We start from the raw sequence: 24,446 nt of genomic DNA, 5'->3' as shown, positions 1-24,446 counted from the left end.
TTCCATAAACTTGGAACTAAAAGAAATGCTGAGGTATTGACAGAAGAAATTCCGGTGTTGACTTAATGCCATGCTCAGCGATACAGAAATATTTCCAGTGTACTTTCCATGAAATTATGTACTGGATTTCTTCCTGTATGAACATGACAGAAAAGAAGAGGTTTTGTTTGCTAAAGGTCAGAGTATATAAAAAAGATGCTCTGTTTTGGGGGGATTCTTCTTGAACATGTGCACTTTTACTGGGTCAGATGTGGGTGGCCTGTGTCGATAAAATCAAATATCTGTGTAGGCTGCTTGTGGACTGCTCAGTAAACAGCTCAAGTACTGTGCCTAGAAGTGCCTTAAAACAGTCATGTAATATTTTTGGCTCAGTATACTGTAAAATCTTTGGTAGCTTCTTTACAATAATCTGTTTGGCCTAACCATACTGTTAGATCTCTATAGCATTATTGGGAAAAAGTCTCTTTGGTAACAGTATTTTGTTCTCTCTTGATCAACTTTTCCCTTCATCTTGTGTATCAAAACCCTTCAAGGGCTATCATGGGCCAGATTATCAGCACATTAATGCAGTGTGCTCCTTCATAACAGCTTTCATATTATTTGCTTCACTTACATTTTTTTCCTCTTCCCATTCCCTTCATGTACACAGGATGTTGTAAACAGGCAGCTCTATTTTCAGGCACTGAAAAGTTTCAGAGTTTACACATTTTTTTTTTTTTTTTCATGATTGATGTGATGATAACTTGATGGTTTCAGGATAGGTCAGAATACAGGTAACTTGGTAAGCACCTTTTTTTGTGAGGGAGGAAACAACAAAGATGGTGTTTGAGGAAACTGAGAACACCTGGAATTACTTTTACGTGTATTGGGCATGCTCTTCTATTTTTTGTTTTGGCTTTGTGGGTTGTTCTCTGTTTGGAGGGTTTTTGTGGTTTTAGTTGTTGTTGGCTGTCTGATTTCAGGCAGATGGATTTCATGAAACAGGCTGAAATTTCACTTCGAGCTCTGTATTTGACAAGCTGCTCCTCCACAGTGATATTAACACATTGGTGATGAAAGGAAGCATAAATTTTCCTTCCTGGTGTATCAGTACAGTACAGTATTTTTAAGTGAAATACTTAAAAAATTAACTGGACAGCTCACCTACATTTTCTCCCTACCTGCAGTTGGGATGTTTGATTATCAAGTGTTACCACAAAGCTGAACTAAAACATTCATGTATAGTCAGTGAAGAATTATCTTGTTGGGTCTTTCACTGCACGCATCCTTGCCATGACTTTTTTTGGAGGGGAATTTTCTGTCTGGCACAGTGGGAGAAGCAGAAAGTTGAGACTGGAAACTAAGTCTGGTGTTCCAGTAGTGTGAATCAGACAGAAGAAAACAGGCACACTTCATGTCCCTTTAGTGGCACCAGCTGGGGTTTGTTTTAAATTTCTCCTGAGTGGATTTAGGCACACTGACATTAAGCAAAGATCAAAACTCCCTCTGTCACACAATGGTAAAGCCGGAACAATTTATCTAGGTTCTTGTTTGTTTTGTCGACATGGTGTTTGCAGCTGTTCTTGTTTTTCTTTATTTTATAATAGAGCTCATATTCAGCTGTAACAAACTTGATTCAGTGTGGTTGCTATCTTTCCATATTTCTCCCACTCACACCCGTTCTTAGGCTGCCTCAGAAGCCTGGGTTAAGTGGAGCTGGCTGCGAGCTTGAACAGACGGGGGAGCCTCCAAGAGGCAGGTGGAAAACAAAACTGAGTTTAAAAAGCTCACAGAAGGCAAAAGTTTGGGTTGAGCTGGTGTAAAGCTGTGTCTGGGCCAGGATCACATCACAAGAGTTCTGGATATATTTTAGCTTGTAATTTCATGAAAATGCACAGAGGAAAAGGAAGCTTTAAAAAAAATCTTTCTGTTAATAAAATAAAGTGTTTTGGAAGATGTACCCTGGAGGTAGCAGCCACCAAGAATGAAAGATTTAAAAACAAACAAAAACTCAAATCAATTTACCAGTATGTTCAGAATAAAAAGCAATGAAACAAACCCAAAGCCCATTCTTTTTGAGGCAAAGAGCCCTAGGTATGACCTGGCTTAGTGTCATCCATGGAAATAAACAGGAAGTGTACCTGTTTTCATTGTTTGAGAAAGGGATGTTATCAGCTCTGATTTTTCAGATTTCTTGTTCATCAAACACTGAGGCAGGAGCCAGGATGAAAATCTTAGTGCTAAAAGCAGCAATAACCCTCCCCATAGCTCTAATAATAAGGTTATTTTCTGATTTATAAGAGCAACATGTTGAAGTATTAAGTTTTCCAGATGAAGAAGAGACATTAAAATAAATGAAGTTAGAAGCTTCTGATTTATAGTACCAATGGATACAAAGCTTTAGAAGAAGGTCTTGTTCAGAAGCTTAGAATTAGAGTATCTGTTTTATTGTGGGAAGCTGTTTCTGTGCAAAACTGAAAAGACAAATTCCTTACTGGTCTTGTCATCTATTTATTTTTCCTGTTATGATTCAGACAAATCAAAGGTTAAAAATTCAGCATTTCATGCTGGACAATCTGTGACTCAGCTCAATTAAAAAAAAATCATTCATTCAATGAGAACCAGCGCTCTGGACTGCCTTTGTTACACAGAAGTCTTAAGAATTTCTAGTCCTTTTCATGCACATACATGAAAGTTTATCAGCTGCTATTTACTGTGCTTTGCTTCCAGGGCTTACTGCCCCTCCTGTGGGTGCCAAGCAAGAGGACTCAGATTAATTTTTCCCACAAAAAAAAAAGAGTTGTGGGGCACTAAGGTCAGCTGAACTGCTTGGAAGGAGGAGTGTCATCAGTCTTTTACTATGTAAATGTGTCTTCAAACTTTACTGCCTTCACAAAGAGCTCCGTAGGAAATGTACAGCACCAATTAATGGTATTTAGCAAATATTACTCTCTGAAGAAGTTTGCTGATTTATTTTCCTCTGCAATCAGTTCCTTCATTGTACTTTTCAGTAGCACATCTGATTGCTTCAAATGAAACAGTAATCATGTTTTCTTCCATTTACTATGCAGAGTTGATAGTATTATATGAGCATATAATTTATTTCTCTGTCCCTTTATTTATGTGTATGTGCTACAGTAAGAAAACCCAACAAAAATGATGCATACTAAATTTAAATAAATTTCATGTGTTGGATTCCCTGGCATACAAACTTCTGTGTAATGGAAATAGGGTTAAATATTTTCTTTAGTAAAGGACATCTGTGTAGTTGCATGTGTTTTATAAGCAAACCTATACAATTCCACTGATGTAGAGGTCACATTGCTGCAGCAGAATTCTCCAGTTGGAGAATTGCTGGCATTTACCCTGTAGAGGTTTTACTGGGATTTCTGATCTCATTTAAATGTATTTTTTAATACAAAATAGCATACAATTTTAAAATCTAAAAATGCTTGGTTGGGACACAAAATACCAGTTTTCCTTTCTAAAAGGATTTACACCTCTGAGGTGTTTTGGTAATTTCTTATGTTCCATTTGTACAGGTAAAATGACTACATTAAAACTTTAATAAAAAACCCTTGATACCTTTCTGTTGTGCGTAGTGGCTCCAGTAATTGGAAAACAGAAAATAAGCATTCTACCTAGTTTGTGATGAGTCCAAGGGTACATCTCAACTGTTTAAAACTCAGCATTACTGGATGAGAGTGATGTGTGTTTGCCAAGTCTGCCTCCCTATTAGAAATAATGCAGTAGTGCTCTTCATGTCCTTTCTAAGTTGTTTCAGAAACTGGAGAGACTCTGTGATCCCAGTATAACTCAGGTAGCAGATTGGTATCTAGTCTAACTGTAGCTCAAAGATTTCCTTGGCTTAAGTGGAGCATGAATATTGTCCCATATTGGCATACCCAGAGAATGTTCCTGAGTTGTGTGCTCCAGTATCTGAGGGCTGCTGGGTCAGGAAGTGCAGGAGAAGTATTTCAGGAGTAGAAATGCAGATTTTGGGCCTGTTTCCAGCTTTTTTCGTCACCCTTTGTCTTCTGCAAGTCTGCTCTTTCTGTCCTTACACCTGGAGAGTGCTCTGTTTGTGTCTGCTCATCTGGATGTTTGATTTGGTACAGGTGCTTCATACCTGGAAGTCAATTTTTGTGTAAGGGTTTAACTGAGAAAAGGGTTAAGGAGAGGCTGCCTGAGTTTATTCATGATTTAGGTCAGCTGTCCCACATTTGGGAGCACAAGCACCAGCCAAGGGGAGCCTGTTGTGCACAGTTCAAGTTTTTTTTGCTACCTTCCCTGTCTGATAAACAGTGATAGCTCTGACTGAGCTCTTGCATCTTGCTCATATGCCTCTGCAGTTAGGCTCAGTCAAAACTGTCCTTTCTAAAACAGTTCATGATTTAAGCTCCAGATCCTGCAGGAAAAAGAAAAACAACTGAAACAAGCAAGTGATGGATCCTGAGATGAGATCATTGAGCAAGATAATGAACAACTCCTTTCAGAGATGAAATACTACCGTAATTCCAGCAATGTTCTGGCCATCAGAGTTGAGTTACTATTGCCTTGGAGGTTTTGTAATCAGCCTGCTGGAGTGCAGCCTCCTGTCTGCTAAAACACTCCACTTAAATGGCTTTCTTGTTGCAGTTGTGCTCCTGTATCAGACACCTGCATTCACTGTAGGCAGAGACATGGGGGCTATGTTCTGTGAGGGGATAATCCCAGAGAAGACCAGCAAATCTGGAACGGTGAAAAAGACCCTCATGAGTCTGGCTGAGTGTTGTTGGTTGTCTCTGGACCTGCTCCAGAACAGCAGTTTTCCTTCCTGAATGGAGGGGCCCAGAACTGGACACAGCCCTCAGGTGTGGCCTCACCAGCGCCCGGTACAGAGGGACAATCCCTGCCCTGGTCCTGCTGGCCACACTGTCGCTGAAATAGGCCACGGTGCTGTTGGCTACCTGGGCACAGCTGGCTTGTGTTTAGCTGCTGTCAACCAGCACCCCCAGGTCCTTTTCCACTGGACGTTTTCCAGCCACTCATCCCTCAGACTGTGATGCTGCCTGGAGTTGTTGTGACCCAGCTCCAACCTGGTACTTGGTCTTGTGTAACCTCATTCTGTTGGCCTCAGCCACTGATCCAGCCTGTCCAGATCCTTCTGCAAAACATTCCTACCCTGCAGCAGATGAATATTCCCACCCAGCTTGGTGTCATCTGCAAATTTGCTAATGCTAGACTCAATCCCCTTACCCAGATCATCATCAAAGATATTAAACAGGACAAGAAATGCCGGACACCTCTCTGGTCTTGTGCAATCTGTTGAAACTGTAGGTTTCTTAGTGAAGATCTGTGCTTGAAGTGCCCAATTTTGTCACCTAAAGAACCAGTGCTTTACATGCCTTCTGTTTTGTGCTCCTACTTTGGTGCTGAGGGATGCTGTAACTGTAGCCCTCATTAACTCTAAAGTACCAACTATTTTCTGTGTGTGTGGTGAAGTAAGACTGAAAAGGTCAGACTACTAATCTAGATAAGGTTGAGGGGAAAAAAAGGTTATTGTCAAATGGTGAGAATTGTGTTTTCTAACTTGTGAAGCTGCTGCTTTTTGTCTCTATGCTTTGGATGAAGGACAAACAGAGTAGCTGCTGGAGCCAGACCAGGCCTATAATAGCCATGGAATATCTCAGGTTGTAAGAGTAAGGATCATCAAGTCCAATTCCCTGCTCCTTGCAAGGACAGTTTAAAGTGAAGCCATATGAGTCAGGGCATCACCCAGACACTCTCTGAACTCTGTCAGGCTTGCTGCCATGACCGCTTCTCTGGGGAGCCTGTTCCACTGACCACTCACTTTCTCACTGGGCCACTCTCAGAATCTTTTCCTGATGTCCAGTCTGAACTCCCAGGAGGCAAGCTCAGCAAATGCTTGAGCAAAACTACTGTTAAGATGTACATTTGACCTAATTTAAAACACTCCTGTGGGTAGCAGATGTACCTGCTGGGTCTCAGAAATTTGTCTAGCTATACTTGTTCGTGTCTATCTTGTCTTCTCTAAGTATTGCCAGTTGCTGTATGTTCTTTAAAAACAAGTTTATTGGTAAATATTTCCTCTCTGATGAAATAGCTTAGGGATGACTGGATGTTGCTTAGTTTTTCTTCTCAGTATTCTTACCAAATGTTTCAGCTCTATGTTGTTTCCACTGTGTTCTGCTGTTAACATAGTTCTTGTGCAAGATGGTATTTTTTTTTCACCAGAAATTTGCTGACCCTTTTTCCAGTATCTCCTAATTTTTCTCATGGACCATGCTTCAGAGACTGCAGGAAATTCCTAATTATGATTAGACATTGAGTAGTTCCTTAGAAGCTTCCAGGATCAGCTCAGATCATTTTCTACCATGCTTGAAATGTTTTTTACATTTTCAGGCTTCAGTTTTTCAGCCAGTTACTTATGCTTCCTTTATTATACAGATTTGATCTAAAGATTAGTATGAGTGCAAGAGCACTGATGACTTCAGTAATAGGGATGGGACAAGTAATTTTCAAAGCAAAATGAAGTGAGCAGTTCAGGTATTCATGGTGCAGGTCTACATAAAGACATTTGCTTGTGTGAACATCAGTCTTAGTGAGGCACTTTGTAAAGGATAAATCAGAAGAAAATAATTCAACATACTATAGTGAATTCTAATATCTGTGTTTTACTACATCTTTCTAGAACTGAGGATGATCTGGCCTCCAGCTTGCTGAGGCACAAAGGTACTACTAATTACTGAGGAAAATGAATGTCAGTGTGTTGTTGTGAGCTAGTAGGTAATTTCAGAAGTAATGCTTGAACTGTAGGTTCTTTTTAAAAGATTTGGTTTACCCTTCTCTTTCTTTAAAGCTGAGGTAGACCTTTACCTGTTTGGAGACAATGATATGAAGCAGATTCAGGCTGTGGCTCTGATGTTGGTGTTTTGTCAGTTTTCTTACAGTGAAAATGGCAGTAGAGGTAATACTCAGTACGGATAAAAAGAGAATTTCCAAAATTTTTCACAGACGATTATTGAATGCTGCTTTTTGCAGAGCACAGCTTAAGATGTGTTTTGTAGTCCTGCTCTCTTTGTGTGAGTTTCCTGGTCTGTCTGACCCTTCTGAAGTCACTCAGCTCAAAATGGCCAGTGGATGGGTTCTGTTGGTAAAGTCACGCCGGTGAATGTCACTATTGCATTTGTATGTGTGCCAGCAGCTCAGCTGAACTACCAGCCCTATCCATATCAGCCCTTACAAGTAGAGCTCTGGAGGTGCTGTGAGTGATGGTGCTGATGGAGGGAGGCTTTTGTGCTGCAGAAGAAGTGGATCATAAAAATTACATGTGACAGCCAGTAGGGAAACTCAGCTATTGCAGAGGCCCCATGCAAGGCTGAGTAATGCTGAATAACACTGGTGAAATATTGCTGCTGATACAAACAAGGGGCCTGCAGGCTGATCTTGCAGATACTTGTCTGTTTATTCTTTTTAATACAAAGAAGTGATTTATCAACAGGAGTAGCTTCAAATATAGCTAGGAGAGCTCTGGAACAAATGGCCCAGAATCTGTGTGTTGATGGGGATGTGTGCATGGAGTTAAGTCTAATTAGCGAACACAGAGTGTAGCATGTTAGTGCAATTATTGCCTGTAAAGGAAACTAAGGTCATGGGGTTTGTCACCATCTGCAAGGTGGGGGCATAACCTGAGCTATTGTTTTGCTAATACCTGTGAAAGCTAAGACAGAGAACACACTAAATGAAAAAAAAATTTGTGGCAATCTTGCCAACGTTTTCTGTTCCTTGGATAATGGTAAAGAAGGAGTGTTTATTTTTTTTTTTTTTTGGTAAGATACTTTGGGCTGGGAGGAAAATTAGCTGTAATTTTCCATTAAACTTTGCTTGAAGTTGGAAGAGGAAAGAAAGTAGAGAGTCCTAACATCAAGGAATGCCCAGATTGCATCATGCAGACTGCAAAGTTCTTAAGTTAGTTCAGGTTCTAAAGGGTTATTAAAGCTACATAAAATCATGTTCTAGGTAAATCCTCTAAAATCAGCTATTGGAACAGGCTTACTGCTGTGTTCCCACTGATAAGGCAATTTTCTTTGTAGGAATCTGTACTAATTAAAAGTGAAAGATACTCTGCTTTTAGGGGAGCTTAAATGCGGTAGAGATCCCTTACGTAAGAACTCCAAATAAGATGGTCAAGATGGATCTAGAAATGTGGAGATGAAGAATAGGTGGAAACATCTTTGATGAATGTTTGAAATATTTGGTCACTGTTGTAAGAGGGGAAAAAAAGTGGGGAGGAGTGTCTATGGAAGAAAGATTTTCTGCATTTAACAAATTGCTATTTGTATGTCACTCAGAGTATTGGATTTTCATCGTACCTAAGGCCAACTTTTAAATTGCTGTGAATGCCATCAGAAATATGAATTTTTGGCTCCTCAGTGAAAAGCTATGTCAAATGTTCTTCCTCACCACAACAACCATGCTTTGGTGCTTGGCTGAGCATAGCTTGTGTACTGTCCCAGTTGCACAGCACCCCTGCACTCCAAGATCCTGTTTTCATTATCTTCAAGCAGCACTGGATGTTCAGAGTGCACAAGATGATGAATGCATTGTCATTGAGTAAATGGACAACCAAATTGTCCAGAACATAATTACAGTGCTAGAATAGATGCTTTTGTTTTATTTTAAGAAGGGCCTTTTACATGTGCTGCTCTTGTCATGACACAGACAGAAGAGAACCTTATCTGAAAGTCTGCACGATGCCCTGAATTGTTTAATCTGTTTTAGAGTAAGGACAGAACTGCTGTGCAGAGCAGTGTTCTAGCATGTGGCACACAATGTCTTTACAGTTCCTGTTGTAAGCATTTTGCTTGTTTGTGCATTGTCCCAGAGTTACTAAGAGAGCAATATACCTGTCTAGGAAATAACTGTTTCTTATTTCCCAAAGCCCAGAAGCAGAAAAATGAAGTTTTTACTGAAGAATCATGGCTTCATTTGTACTGGCTTTTAAAGTTGACTTTTCTGTGTGTCTGTAGCAAAAGAATACACTGGCTGTGTTGAGAGGGTGGCCATAGCATTCAGGAGGAATGCTGAGCTGTTAGGTTATATAAATGAGTAATGTCTTGCAACAGTTGGCCTTGACAGCCTTACAATTTCTTAAGCGGGTTTACAATCATCTAATATTTGCACACCTCCTTTCAACACTTAAAGCATCAGCTTCTCTTTAGTCCCTGTAAATCTAGGGCTATTCTTTCAGGAGGAAGTTCCCCCAAGTGATTTCAATGACCTGAAGTGCTAAGTGAGATGGCTGCACCTTTAATGAGAGGGATATTTCTTAGTTCATCACCAGCTCTCTCCTAAGAGAATGTTTGCATTGTTATTTGGCCAACAAGAGTGTCATAATAGCAATTTCCAGATAGAAAAGAGCTGAGTGCTGAAGCTCAGCTTTAATTAAGTGTGCTACATACAGCTTAGCTTCTCTAACAGGCTTAGATGAAGAAATACCAAATAAGTAAAGGGATAAAGTAGAGCAATTACTAGGAGTTAAAACAAAGAACCAAGTCTGGTTTCTTTTAATCATGAAATGTTTTTCTTTTTTTGTGTCTGGCCTTGAACATTACAGACCTTGTGGCTCAGTTCACTCAGCTAAAGAAATAAAAGTTGTTACAATGCTTCGAAAGAAGTGAAAAACAGTTGACAGAAACCTTACAAGACCTTTTATTTTTTTTTGGATATTGCCACAGAGGAAAATATGGTATGGTGATGAGTATAAATGAATTTTTGAAAGGTTAGCACTTAAATGGTTGCTGCAAAGAAATCTGGAAATTCGTTATGGTTCTGTGACAATGCAAGTTGTGGTAATTTGTTACCAGAATTCTCTTGTGCTGTAGTTTTCACATTCACTCCTTCATAGTGCAGTTGCAAATTACCAAAAAAGTCAAAGAAAAAGCCTCCAAATGAATATCAGTTGTAGCTAAAATTGTCATTGAAATGCTACAATTCACAAGAATTTAGAGACAATGGAGAAACACCATGATTTGATTCAGACATTTCCAGACTCCGGACAGTGGCCTGCTTCCAATCCTTCCTCTGTTATCCAAATTTTAATTTCATGCTTTGAAAGTTGCTGTGAGATGCTAATTATTACCTCATGGTCATCTTTGGACCGGGTCCAATAGTGCTGTGGTCCCAGTGGTTTGCAGGAGCATAAAACACACTCTAGTGCTTTTTTCCATCAAACTAAGTTCTTGCAAGGAACACATCTTCATGCTAGTGCTCCCTCTGTATTACTGTATTCTAAGCAAAAAATTCCCGAAGGAAAGCCACACTTCAAAGAAGCTGAGCAAGGAGAGATGAAACACAGATGCTGTTGTAGGGCAAGATTCCATTTGAAAAAAGAGGGAGAACACCACCAAGAGAAGTTCAGCAGCATGGATTCAGCCTTTCTCTTATTTTTCCATTCTCCTGGTAGTGAAATAATTGCAGTAGCTATTTAAATATGTACTAGTTCTTTCTATCATGTCCTGAGGAAATTGAAGAAGGGTAAGAAACAGAGAGGCATAGTCCAGAGGAAAATGAACAAGGAAATAGCACGGAGGGAAGTCACTGTGTACTTAATTTCGCTCTGCTGCAAACTGTTGAGGGCTTTATAGTTTGACAATGATGACAGAGCTGTCATCAGTCCCCACTGTCAAACCTTAGGCTTGTACTTTAACTAGTTCACCCCTGGCAACATAAACAGGAGGTTGTGATCAAGTAATGGTTTTTGTCGTGTGACAAAGCTGAGGTGCACAGAACACTCTGCAATTGTACAAAGAACCATGAAAATAGAAAGAAACGGATCCCAGATGAAAATGAGAGCATGGGTTTTTTTTTTTTTGCTTAGGAATTAATTGTAGTTTTTTACTTTTTTTTTTTTTTACTTGTGTGTGGCTAAATTTAAATGCCCTTACACACCACTAATTTGCTCAATTTATGGATCTGAAAAACCTAGTTATGTGTGGAGCTTGGTGCAGCCTGTTTCTAGTGATTGAAAGAGAAACTCTAGTGTGAGTCTTTCAGCACCTCGGGCTGTAATTGTCACCAGTGTGTGTTCTCATTTAATGAGGCATTCAGTACTTCATCACAGAAATGGGAGACTTGTGCACAGTTTGTACCACTGAAATAATTGTCAAACGTGTTCATGCTTGGCAGCTGAACGTTAACTAGTGATGACCTGTCTTGATGAAGCAAACAGCTGGCCTTGCTTGACAGGCTGGAAAAGAATATATTTTATTTTTGTTACAAGTTCAGGAATATCAATTAAGTGTCAGAAATGTGCTTGAGGCCATGAAATGGCCACTTTGATCCAGGATTCCTTGTTGTTTGGACTTGTTCAAGCGGCAAAGTTTGGTATGGCCCCTTGTGGGGATAGCCTGACCAGGAAGAACTGTATTTTAGACAACCATTATTGTTTTCATCAATACACCTGATCATTGAAGCATAGGTTTTCACATTGAGGCATTTCAGTGCTCTTGTCCTTTTTGCTTGACCACTGGCTTTATTTCACAAGGCAGAAATGGTGGAATACTTACAGAAGTGACGTTACATGCTGGAAGTGTGCATTGATCAAAAAAAGGAACCAACTTCCCTGAACATCTCAGATTGGCCTGCAAGTCTTGGGCTTGGTGAAAGGAGGTGAGAAGAATTGGGAAATTTTGAGTCTTAGAACAAATGGCACGGGATTAAGATTTTGAGAGACTGTAGGTATGTAAGTTGTACCAGTGACTTACGTGCTTTCCTGGGATTGCTGTTTTAATGCAGCAAATTTGTAATTTCAGCAAAGAAAAATGGGATCTATAGAGAAAAGACTGAAGAGAGATGTGAAGGAAAAAACCCAAACATTGAAAGGGTCTGGGTGACATTGTAAACCACCAGACCGTGACTGAGTGCTTTATCATGTCACTAAAACCTCCCCCTTTCTAGTTTAGTTTATATGCTTCATGGAAATTGAAAATCTGGCCTTGAAATATATTAAGAAATCTCTCAGGATTTATTGTCTGATATTACAGTAATGTTTTTTTCCCTGGGCTTAACAAACACCTCCAAAAAACCCCAACCCCTCAACTGCCTCAAACCACTGGAGTCTTTCCATCCTGTTCTTGTCAGCGAAATAAAAATCTTTTTATTTGACAGAAAAGCTGCTAAGTAAAAGTACCCAAAGCAAATCAATCCTTCCTAAAAATTCTGAAAACAAAATGGAATTGGATATCGAATTGTGGCCTCCTGCCCGTATTAGGAAATCAATTACAGCTTTTCAGAGGCCAATCTATTTAAAAGTCAGTTAAATTGTTTACTTTTCTATGCAGGTCATCTCTTTCCTGTCCATTGCATTCTGTCACAGTTATCACTGGTTGCATCTCACCCCATGCTCATAACAAAATGTGTCATACATCATCTCATACACAGAATGTTTGGATTTTCCATTAAAAGTGAACAGCCAATATAAAGTAAATGCTTGCTTTCAGCCTGCAGAGAATATAAACAATGATTATTTGACAGTAGAATTCACAAAAGCAACTCACATATTGCTGATTTCTCAGCCTGGACCATCAAGGAGCACCCACAAAATACTTGTAAAATGAGATTATGGTCTAAAAGTCTGTAACAGTATATTGCAAGGCAAAGACCTGGTGAGTTTGCCTTATGATCTGGCAAAGTTTTCCTGTGGACTGCACCTGGTAACGTGAATGCTAATGGCTGTCTTTTCAACTTCGAGTGACAAAGGTAAAGCAAGGACAAAAAGCTCTTTCCTCATTCTGCTAAAAAGATTTTCATGCTCTGTAATGTCAGTGTAGTTTTTTTTGATTTCTCTTCCTCAGGAAATGTCCAACTGATTAAGGTAATTACATTCTACTAAAATCAGCTGTGATTCACTTGTATTAGATCTCTGCTTTGCTACTTCATCATGTGAAGCCAAAGCTTATCATTCACCCTCTCGGTTATTCTCTTTACCAGCCCTGTATTTCTTATCCTGATGACGACACACGTTCAGTGTAATTAATAGAAACGTTTCCTGGTACAGAGAAAGGTCTGCAGGTGGTGTGCAAGAGCATTTAACCTTTGAGTTAGCTGGAGACAAGGTGATGGATAAAGTGATTTAAAGTATGTGTAAAGTAGTATTAAAGCAGCAAAAGTGCAGTACATTTTGGGAGAAGACACTAGGCCTATCTAGCAGTGCATATCTGACTGAGCAGTAGCCGTACAATGATTCTGCTTTCTCTCTAAACTCTGGTCTGTCTTGTGGGCATCCATTTCCTCTTTGGGAGCCCCTTCCTCTGTCCCTTTTACCAGTATCATTTTAATAATCAGGTTGCTGCAGGTAGATGCCCCCAGATAGGTCAGTGAAGCGCTAGTGTATTTTAGCAGAGGTTTTTATTGTCCTCTTGCAGTGTATAGCTGGTTCACAGGCTTTAGTTCAGTTTAGGTACTAGTCCACTTCTCATTTGCTCTTTTGAGGCTGTTTGCCCCCCAAAGTGGGACCAATACTGTGTTACTTATTACTTCCCCTTTCCAGGCTGTCTACACACCACCAAATATGGAAAAAAATGAGTTGCCTCTGGTTTTTACGGTCTGGGTAAAATTTGGCAAGGCATTATTTACTTGTGCTCTCTACAGTTACTTGAAGATGCGTTTCCTGATCCGTCGAGATGGGATTCACAGTCCAAATTCCTCTTTACTTTGCTTCCAGTGCAATGAGTGGGTGACTTCATCCTCTTTCCCTGCGGCAGAAAATACAGAAAATAAAATCCTGTGCCAGAGTCTTTGAGAACTAAGCCTGGGTATCCTACAGTCATGTTATGCATATAAGGTTTTTGTTGCTTCCTAATGGAAGCACGACATGATGGGCATTGTAGCAACAGAGAGTCATTGTCCTGGAGAGTTTAAGTTGAAACAGATGTGTTACAAGTGGGGGAGGAAGAAGAAAGACACAGAATAGCAGCATGGGTTTCCCAGATTTGCATGGCTGGCAGAAACTTGGACTAGAACTCAAATCTCAAGGCCCCTAGCTCATTGCTTTTTTTGGGCTGGATCCTGCTCTCTGTTTATACCCCTCATCTGTCTCATCTGTCTCATTTTTGAGACTTGCCAGGTAGGTTGAAGAAAAGAAATTAACGGGACGTTACCACTGCAGTATCCCTAAGTTCCCAAAACCACAATTACAATTTTTTTTTTTTTTTTTTTAAGAGGGAGAAGTAACAGTGGTTTTTTTCTTTTGGGTTTTTTGTAAGCATTCAGTTTTGCTGAAATATTCCAGTTACAGGGTTGAGTTGTATGAGTTGTATGCAAGCATCAGGTAGGAATAGTTTTACAATCTGGGGTATATTTTCCTACTCTGGATTTTTCAGCTCTGTTATCATGTTAGCAGTGTAGCAACTTGCTGGGAGGGGTGGGGAAGCCAGTCACAAGAGCATTGCATTTTCTCTTGCTTCTGGTCCCCAAGGTCTGGCAAGCAGGAAGGCTCGAGTTGCTACAAAGCCCTGGTCTGTGTTTGACAGCTTGGTTCTGGCTGAGAGCTGGCAGGGGTTTTGGCAGCCTCTCTGAAAGGGATTTGAATCCCACTGTGGACTTAATGGTAGATGCAGTGTGAGCCGGTTACACAGAAAGTTTCTTTCCTTGTGTAACCAATTACATTTTCTTCCTGCTCCACAGTCTGTATTGTTTGATCACAATTGGCTGATGGGGGCTTGGGTGAAATAGGGCTCAGTAAGTTTTATCATCACACAGCTCCTCTGTCACTTACAGTGACTAGCCTGGTTGTGGGTTTTGGTGGTGTGGGTTGTTTGTTTTTTGTTTTTGTTTTTTTTTTTTTTTTTTGGCTGATGGTAAAAGTTTTACCTCAAAGTCAGAGATGCCCAAAATACAGCCTCACAGACATTTATTGTAATATCCTAGCCTGGGGCAGAGGGAAAGAAACTTAGCAGGAAAAACAGCTGAAAAGAGGAGAAGGTTTTAACTTAGTGCTTGGAATTTCCTGTGAAAAGCTTGGTGTAGATGAGGCATATGATGCTGTTCCTCTATCAGCCATTGTTTGCATGGAAAAATGCTGCTTGCAGGTCTCTTTGTAAGTGGATAATTTCTGTTTGTGTGCTGCTGCCTAAAAGTCTTTCAGAACTGCTTCTCCCTAAACAGGGATAAGGAGATCTCTAGTAGCAAAGATAGAGGATCAGAAGAAACACATGAGGTTGCAGAGGTGGTCAGACATGTAAGGAAAGGAAACCTGAAGGCACTTTCTGAAGTGTAACTTCTGCTTACTGTTATTTATCTGGTTGCTTAGTCTCACTTGCTAGCTGTTGGGATTTAGTATGCATTTCTGACTGTCAGTTTCTGTTCCCAAACCTGATACAGAGAGTGATGCCCAGTGTGAGACAGGTGTGAATCATTGAGAGCCTCTGCCAGATCACTCCCTTGTTCTTCAGCATTTGCTGTAGAGTCTAAATGCTGGAATTGGGGAATGGGTTAGAAATGCTCCTGTCTTCTAAGAGTGAAATGTGTCAGCTTCCCTCCCAGTGAGAAAAACTGCATGACCAAGGCTTTCTGGGAGCAATTGTGAGTTTCTTAATTTTGGAGATATCAGGTGTGGTCGCAGTTTTGCCTTCTTTGGATCTGGATGTCTGCCACAGGAGACTTCTTCCATAGCACTGATGAAGCTGGGGAGCAAGTGTTGACTGTTGTGGTTTGTTTGTGAAGGGCCAACAATAGCCTCTGTGCTTGCAGTATGTACTGCAAAAATGAGATTGAATTAAAAAGAAAAAAACCCAACAATCCAATATATGCTATATGTCAGGACCTTTATATATGTATTTAATACAAAATTCACCAGCTCTGGTTAAAGTGCATGATGAAATAGTGGGGCCAAAACATGAGGCATCTGTTTGTCACCTGTCCTGGATTATACTGCGTGAAATAGTAGTCTTCACTGTTTTTGTGACTTTAAAGCATTATTCTGAGTACTTAAGGCAGGGAAGCATTTTTTCTTCTAGAAGAAATAGCCTTAATTACCTTATTGTTACAAGAAGTGACCCGTTTTGTTTCTGTGGCTGCTTGCCTAGAGGAGGAGGTCGTTTGTCATGACACTTTAATAAAATCTCGGGAATAAAAAACTTTGAGTACGCAGGTCATCAGGCATACATTAGGTTCTGGAAAATACTCATAAAACCAAATGAGGCATGTGGAGATGAGTGCAGCAGCCTTTACTGCCATGATTAGTTATCCAGTTTTGTTGCTTCATTTGACACTCTGATTTCACGTAGCCTCTGCTCATGGCATCACCTCCACTCACTGCATCTATTTTGTGTCATGTTGAGAAAATTGTAACAGCATCTTAAGATAGACCTCTGTGGCGAGCAGAATATAGATGCTTTAAAAGATTCAAATGTAAAAATCCTGTTCTTGTTGGCAGGGTTATTCTAGGATAAAAGGTCTTGATGAAGAGGGGAGTATCCATAGGGAGCTCTCAAGGGAAAAAGAACAGATTGACAATGGTATTGCAAGAGAAACCCAAGAGCTAGTTGAGGTTTTTTTTCCTACTGAAAGGTTTTTATTAAGCACCTGAAAGACATACAATACATCTCAGAAGTACCCGAGTCAATTGACTGGCCTTGAAAGCAGCTTGTATATGGGAGAAGAATGGACAATTACTCGAATGGCTTTTATGTATAGGATAGCTGAAAGAGGTTCCTATTTATGCTTGATCCAAAGAGAGTGTGCTGAGTGGCAAATGGGGCTTTTTGACTCTAAAGGTAAAAGCCTTATTTTTGCTATTAAAATCAGATGGCTCAAGAACTCTCTCTAGTATTTTGAAGTAAATGCCACTGTTTGAGATGGAAGCTATCTGTCAGTGATGCATCCAAAAGAAAGGGAGAGAAATTGCTTTGGACTTCCGTGTTTTCTCTTAACACTTAATCTGCTGCTAGAGCTACCTGTCACTTGAACCACCTGTTGGAATTTGAAGGCTTTAATTGGGTGAGCCTCAGGCTTTCCTTACCTTGTATTTTCTGTGAAACACGTTATGAGGAATGGCAAACACTGCTGCAGCTTTGAGTGCTCAGCTTCCCAGTACTCTACGTAACCAAGCTTACTATGAAAATGTGATGAAACTAATTGGGATCAGCAATCCACAAATACAAATGGGATTGCATCCTGTCTTTTCTGATGAGCTAGATCTCATCTTTTGGCTTTACTCTGCAAGTTTCTGGTCTTACTCAGTAAGACCAGAGATTTACAGTGCTGCGAAACAGTGCCTCACGCATTAAAGATGAAGTGCAGCAAGAACTGCTAGTGAGATGTAGAAAGCAAACACTAGCAAACCACTGGCAAAAGGTATCTGAGCTGTAACCATTGGGACTTTTATTTCAGTTGCTTCTAGTCAGAACCACAGTGGAATGGAAGCAGTAGATAACCAAGCGATCCATATTTCGGTGAGGCACTAAATAATTCTTCAACCACTTTTTCCCCTGGATGCCGAACTAGACTAACCATAGAGGTATGTCTTAACACATGGTTGAAGTAAGTCCAGACAGTTACTGATACCACTAATAAAATAAAACTTTAAAAAGCAAAATGAAAGTAAACAACAGCAGCCTTAATAAAAGCATTTTCAGTGCTCGGGTAATAAGAATGCATCATAACACTGGCAGAAAGATGGTGAGTCTCCTGGGAGGATTTAGATGAAATAAATATTGTGTACTCTAGATGCCAATCAGTATTGTTAACACATCACGATATATTAGTCCATGGCACACTGACAGGATAAGCTATTCAGAGAGGTAGGAAATGATAACTTATCTGGAAACATTTGTTGCAATAGTAAGATGCTGGATGTTATTCAGCCACTGATGCAGCCTACTTGCATCTGTCCTTGAAGGAAGTGCTGATGGATATTCCAGGATCACACTTAAATTATTGCAGAACAGAGATACTGCAGGTAATGTCCTGCAAGAAAGCAATCGATGGATTTACCAAAAGACTGAGATTCCCCTGACATACTGTGTGTTGGTGATAAGAGGCCCAGATTTTGTGCATATTTTTTTGCACCATATATTCAAGACACCCAGTCCATGACAATTGGTACCACAATGATGCAGTAATGCTGGAAAGGATATTTGCCCCTGGAAGAATGTCTGAGAAAAGGTGAAATTTCCACAATCTGGGAAATGGTGTGCAAGTCCTGATAGTAGCAGTCTTGACATACTAGCTTTATTGGATGAATTAAAGATATTTTAGGGCTCCTTTTTGACTCACTCTTCAAAATAATCCGTTGGTAATATGGAACAGAATAATTTGTTTCCATCACTTATGCTTTTGCTCACTAATGAAAGCTCATCCAAAAAAGCTACTTGTGAGGTTTTTTTACTGCCTTATCCAAGTCTTCAAGAGCAAAATTTCTAATTTCTCCCTGGTGACTAAGCCTGTTGTATTGTGCAGGACAACATTTTGTGGGTAAATTGGGTAACAGTTGTCTTTAGTTTTTTTTCCTGTCTTGTTTTTTTTTTTCTTTTTTTTTTTTTTTTGTTCTGGTTATGTCCATCTTATCTTTGTTGCCCTCTGCACCTTAAATGATGTAGTTCATGCAGTGGGGCTTGTCACTTCAGAGCTTAAGTCCAAGGGGCTGGGACTTAGCTCTGGGAGTCTGTGTTGGGGTTAAACATGGGTTTCGTTAGATCCCTCCTCCTCACATGCCACCAGGGTAAAATATAATGCGATGGTTGTATTGGTTTTCTCAACTGAAAAAAGTACAGACATTTTTCCCAGTGCAAATTGTTTGGGGCGCTGACTTCCTACCCCTTTGTGCCTGTTCTTTACTGATCTAATGTAGCAGTGACTGACTCGGAGGGTGATGTCTGGCTGCAGATGTCAGCAGAAGTAATTGCTGTGATAAATATGGGCTTGAGCAGTTCTAAACAGGCACAAATTGTGCCTGCTGCAATAACTGTACCTGTACATTTTATAAAGGCTTTTTGTTACAAGAAAGCATAGGAAGGAGAACATGGTTGCCTGAGGAGGATGTGCTCTGTGGTGTTTTCATATTGCTCCTCAGAGATCAGCCTTGACAGGTGAATGAGTGTCCTGTGCACAGGGTGAGCAGACAGCTTGTTAGAAATCATGGGAATTGCAGAGCACAGACACAGTGGCACATAATTTCATTGTTTAGGGTTTTCTGAGTTCTTTGCCTGCTGCCTTAACTGTTAAATCCATCACATTTGATGTTGTTATCCCTGTGTATTATTCCAGGTTCCCCCTGGACTGCTGTTTTTCCCTTGCAAATTCACTGCTGCCTTATGGGGTGGCTGTTTCTATTTTTCCATCTAGCCTATTGAGAGGCCACATAGACTGGAGCTCCTGTTTACTGTTGATGAGGAACATTCACTTCTGAGTGACTGGAGAAGATTGCTTGGCCAATGGTGAGCTCGTCTGAGCTCTTAGGGCTTGTTTTCCTTTTCCCTACTGCTTTTTTCCTCCTAGTTTTCTACTGCAGCTGCTGCCATTTTGCTTATGAGAGTGAAGTTGCTCAGCCTGCATCTTTGACTAGAAGGTGAGACTATGTATTTAAACATCAGATAGCAGGATCTTAACTCTAAATTAAGTTCTGCTTGCATTCCTGTGTACATTCCTGTATATACATTTTAAGTGTATCACAGAAAATTAACCCTGACACTCAGTATTTTTGGGTTTGCTAATTTCATCTTGGGTGCTTCAGCTGCTAAATAGATGACTGAGGAGTTTTCTGCAATGTAGCACAGAATATATCTGTAGATCTTAATTTTTAGGAGGAAGAAATCTTGTTTTGCCATGTCAGTGTTTCCTAGAGGTACAGGCAAAACCCCCTTTTTTCCATGTGAATTTCAGCTTCTAGGAAGATCCCATTATTGGGTGTTTTTTTAAACTTACTGAATAAAACCCCAACATTATTTTGGCATGGCAGCAAGTACTCTGCAGAATGCCCACTGTAAGAAGAAAATGCATGTTATATTTACATATTTCAGGGCTCTACTCTCTGTACAGAAAGGAACAGAAGTAAAACTTTCAGTTCTAAACTGTCCTGTGCAAACAGGCTCCAGAATTTGCTGCTTTGAGCTGTGTCCTATAATAGTAAATCAAGATTCACTGCTGGACTGACTACATTGGGAAGTGTTGTTTTTATTTTTATTTCTTCTTACAAGGGATGGCAGCAGGTAAGGATACATTTGTTTGTGTTCTGTACTTCGGACCAAAGATACAAGGTCAGTCACCTTCTGCCTGTCCTGTGAGTCCAAATGCAATTTGTTTTATAGCTGGGAAAGAATAGTATGTTTATACTAATAAGGGCTATTTCCAAAGTAATCTTGGAGAAAAACTGGAAGATGTTTAGGAAATCAAAGCCAAGTGGTGTAATCTAATCTGAGATCCTGGCAACAGCCTTGTGAAAGAGTCAAGTCTTGTAGTGAGTGAGTGCTTTAACAAAAACATTAGTTTTAAAGCCTTGTGTTGATGTTCCTGATCTTGATTCTCTTATTTCTACATTTCTGCATCCATTTGCCACACTTTATTATCACTTTATCTGTTGAAGGTCTGTTCTGTGCCTTTTAATGCTCTCTCAGTTCTAAGGAATTAGTATAATTTGAAGCACATATTACATGGGTGACTGCCTTTTCCTCAGTCAGGACACAGTGGAATCAACTTTCTTCTGTGTGTCCAGAATAACCCTGTTTTGTTTTTAATAATAATTTTAGTACAACTCTAGACTCAACAATCTGAACTTGAAGGAAGTAGACCAGATAAAATTGTTTGGACTCTTATCAAAGGAAGAGAAATTCTCTGCTGAATACTGACATCCAACCTAAACATGGGGGTTACTGTGAGCACTTGCACAGAAAGAGAAGTGATGAAAAGCCTTTTTAAAAAAAGTTGAGTATTATCACCATTTCTTGGGATTTTATGTATGACACACACATCTTAAGAGTCCTACATTAGTCCCAGTTATCCAGACTGGAAAACAGAACATGTAGCCAGGAATTACGATATTGAGAGCAATTATTGTTGCATGTGAGGTTCAGTTGCCAAGCACTACAGCGATGGAGCAAGTTATAAGGCAGGGACAGCAGAAAACCCAACAAACTTGAGAGGAAAAGTTTGCTGCCATTGGGGGAAGTGGATATGTAAATGGCAGGATGCCCATGGATTTTTTGGAGATAAAATGATTCCCAGTTGGACAGCTAGATGTTTGATATTTGATTGCGATTTGAAGACCCAGAAATTCTTCAAACATTTTTGATGACTTGGAGTAGAAGTTTCCTGTATGTGGAAGGAAGAAGTTAAGTTTTCAAACCATTTTCCACATGTCAGGTTTTGGCCCTGTCTCTGAGCACCTACATGTCTGTCTTTGATGGCTAAAAGTGTAAGCAGCTTTACTCCTTTGTGAAGCATCTTGTAGAATCCGTCCCTAGGGAAGCAGTAAAGATTAAAGCCACTGTTCTGGGTGCTGTCTCTTAATTCTGAGTATGGTTTGTCTTTTTCTTGCTGAGGACTAAAGATACAGAAGTACATTTATTCAGTGAGCTGTAGTTGTCTTTTCTGCCTTGTGGCCTTAAATTTTGATGACACTTGCTATCTGGAATTCCAGTTCTTTCCTTATTGTCAGCTGTATTATTGGATAAACAAAGGAAATAGTGGTAAGCCAGTATTCAAAAATATCCAACAAAAGTTAAAACACTAGTGTTAAAAAGAGTATTGCCTCTTCCAAAGTAATCCAGGCACTGAGGGGATACGACAGTGTTTGCCTCTGAGTGAGTTAATGATAAAGGCAAATTGATTTCCATGAAAATGAGAATAGGAAATGACTGTCCAGCTTGTTCTATTGAAGAATATAACTAGTGAGAATAGGATGGGAAGATATTTCCTGAAATGTAAAGTGAAATTAGTGCGGTCTTCTCTGTTGGCAATAGGCAACAGAATCTGCAGGGGCAGCAATTGCCATCTCGGTTCAGTTACATGGGAAAAAAAGTGGTGTTTTTTCCTGCTTGCTTAGACTTTTGCCCACTTTGCTCACCAGACTGCACAGATGTCTGCAGAGAAGTTGTGTTCCAAAGACTGTGTATATGTATGTTTATATGGATACTTGCCTTAGGAGCATGTTTGCCCAGAGCAGGGGGATTACCTTTGGAACTGGTTGCACTTGGCCAAGAGTATTGCAATGCCTGAGCAGGGCCAAACTGTGACAAATGCAGATTTCCTCCTTCCTGTTTGATTGTTTGGTAAAGTGTTTATAGTTTTATTATTAAATGCTCTGGAGAAAACCAAAGATTGGTGTTTAAGGGGTCGTATAGAAGCAGTTCTGACATGAGCTGGTACCTACTGGTACCTAAACAGGCTTTTCTCTGCTTTAATTGTGAATTGCATGGAGTTGAATAAACTGTTTCCAGTTATAGGCCTGCTTCTACTTCCTTTTTCCTAAGGTAGCTAATGAATGACTAGATATTGATGCACATGTAAACATGACAGCTCAGGCTCAAGAACTTCAATGCTCATGAAACTGCACATGTGAACTGGTCTACTCTCTAAACCTCAACTTTAGAGGGTATCAGCTAGCAAACCATAAACAGAGACCAAGGACAGGAGCAAGTGACCACCCGTAAGGCAAGTAAGGAAGCAAAGCTCATTACGAAGGGTCTCTTCATTGTTATTGTTTGTAATTTTTATTGATAGCCAGACTTCACACGTGCAGTTGTTCAAGGCTGTAAGTGGCTTCGCAGCTCAGCTTTTGAAAGCACCTGCATTGTGGGCACAAGGCTGTGAGCTGCCTGTTGTGCAGGAGCAGGTCTGGCACAGGACCAAGGGGTCTGTGTTTACCCAGTGCAGCAGGCAGCAGTTCCAGTGTGCCCTGCAGCGTGTTTCCTGTGTGTCCCTGTGCTTAGGAAGTGCATTGTGCCACTCTCCTTTCTCTACAGTAGCTGGAAATTTCCCTGGGGTTACTTCTCTCTTAAGAGAACAGCGCAGTGACAGAACAGTCATTTCCTATAATTTAAACAAGAGGTCTTGTGTCTTTATGTGGCTGTTGTTCAGATAAAGGCAGAACTGCAGAGATAAAACTCAGAGAAGTGGCTGGGTTCAATTTTTGTATGATGTCGATAAATGTGATGCACAGAGTGAGGCTGCCATATGTGCAGGCCCCTCATCAGGCCAGGCATGGTCCTTGATGGTGGAAGGCTTTCCAGCCCACTTAAAAATGTTTTTTCTAGTGTGTCATTCTGGCTGTTCTCCCTCTGAGCCTGAATTTGGCAGCGAGCAAACTGAAGGCCAGCATAGGTATCCTGCTGTGCATGTGTTTAATTCTGTCCTCCTCACCATCTAAAGTTTGTGCACGTTTATTTTCTCCTCCTGAGCAGCCATGTATGATACACCCTGTTTATTCTTAAAAAATTACGTTGGCAGAGAGTCAGCAAGACTCAGTGGTTTCTTCAAATTGGTATGGCTCCTGGGAGAAGCTGAATTTTGGTGGGGTGTGCAGCATGCTGCTCCAGATGCTGAGGACCTCTGTTGGCCAAATCTCTCCATTTGGCAGGGAGATCACAGAAAGGAGTTTGTTCTGCCTCCTCCTTGCTTTATCTCTGTGGATTTCTTTTCCAGAGGCAGGAGCAGGGACCAGCCTTCATGCTTAATGGCTTGCCTAGTTCTTTTCTGGCTGGTTATCTCACGAAAAGCTGGGAAGCTGAGGGAAGTGCCTTGGGTATTCCCCCTTCATGAATGTACAGATATCTGGGCTGACTGCTGCCGGCCCCAACCCTTCCTGCATCATTAGTGAGAGACAGAGCTCAGGGCTCTGATTCAGTAGGGGTAACCAGGTACCTGAATTATTTTGTTTCTGTTAAAAGTAGAAGCTTCTCCAGTGCAGTGGTATCCCACTTATCACCGCTGCAGGCTATGACATGTCACCTGCCACACTACGTAAATATTCTTCAGACCTCATCTATTGAAAAATCTGGCAGATCTGAAGAATAAATCAGAAAACTGATTGCTTTCAAAACGTTGTGCCTCTTCTTGTGGTATTGATTATTTTTTAATGCTTTTACCTTGGGTGGAGCTGGAACCAGCAAACACAGAACTGTGAGAAATGGGTCATAGGAGGGAAGATGATGGGAGTGTCTACATCTGTCCAAGCTGCACTCACCAGATGCAGAGATTGTCATGCAAAACAATTTTCCAGCTTCTACACATCTTCCAGCTCCAGTCATTACAGGAACACCACGTGCCTGATATGTGTAGCTGAAAATGTGCAAGATTTTGCTGTTAGTGTGTACACTAGCCTTAACCCAGCTTGGGATTCAAAATGAGATGATGTGCCATCTTCAACTATCATTATTAGTAATTTTTTTTTTCTTATGGTATCATGTGGTATCGTATTAGAAACTGCTTGTTGTCTCGTGATGGGGATGTGAAAGAAGAGACCAGGAAAC

The 24,446-nt window shown here is 40.4% G+C and overlaps 1 protein-coding gene and 1 pseudogene across 2 annotated transcripts in view; one reads left to right on the top strand and one right to left on the bottom strand.

Annotated features, from left to right (window-relative positions):
* ARHGAP24 (Rho GTPase activating protein 24) overlaps positions 1 to 24,446 on the top strand; it is a 243,181-nt gene that overhangs the window by 35,634 nt on the left and 183,101 nt on the right. The window lies entirely within an intron of this gene.
* Positions 1 to 24,446, bottom strand: part of LOC136360027 (U4/U6 small nuclear ribonucleoprotein Prp31-like) — a 31,974-nt pseudogene that overhangs the window by 6,885 nt on the left and 643 nt on the right.

Source organism: Sylvia atricapilla, chromosome 4 (assembly GCF_009819655.1).
Source record: "Sylvia atricapilla isolate bSylAtr1 chromosome 4, bSylAtr1.pri, whole genome shotgun sequence".
In the NCBI taxonomy this organism is placed as follows: domain Eukaryota; kingdom Metazoa; phylum Chordata; class Aves; order Passeriformes; family Sylviidae; genus Sylvia; species Sylvia atricapilla.
Note: the sequence above shows the minus strand (reverse complement) of the source record. Positions and strands in the feature narration are given on the sequence as shown.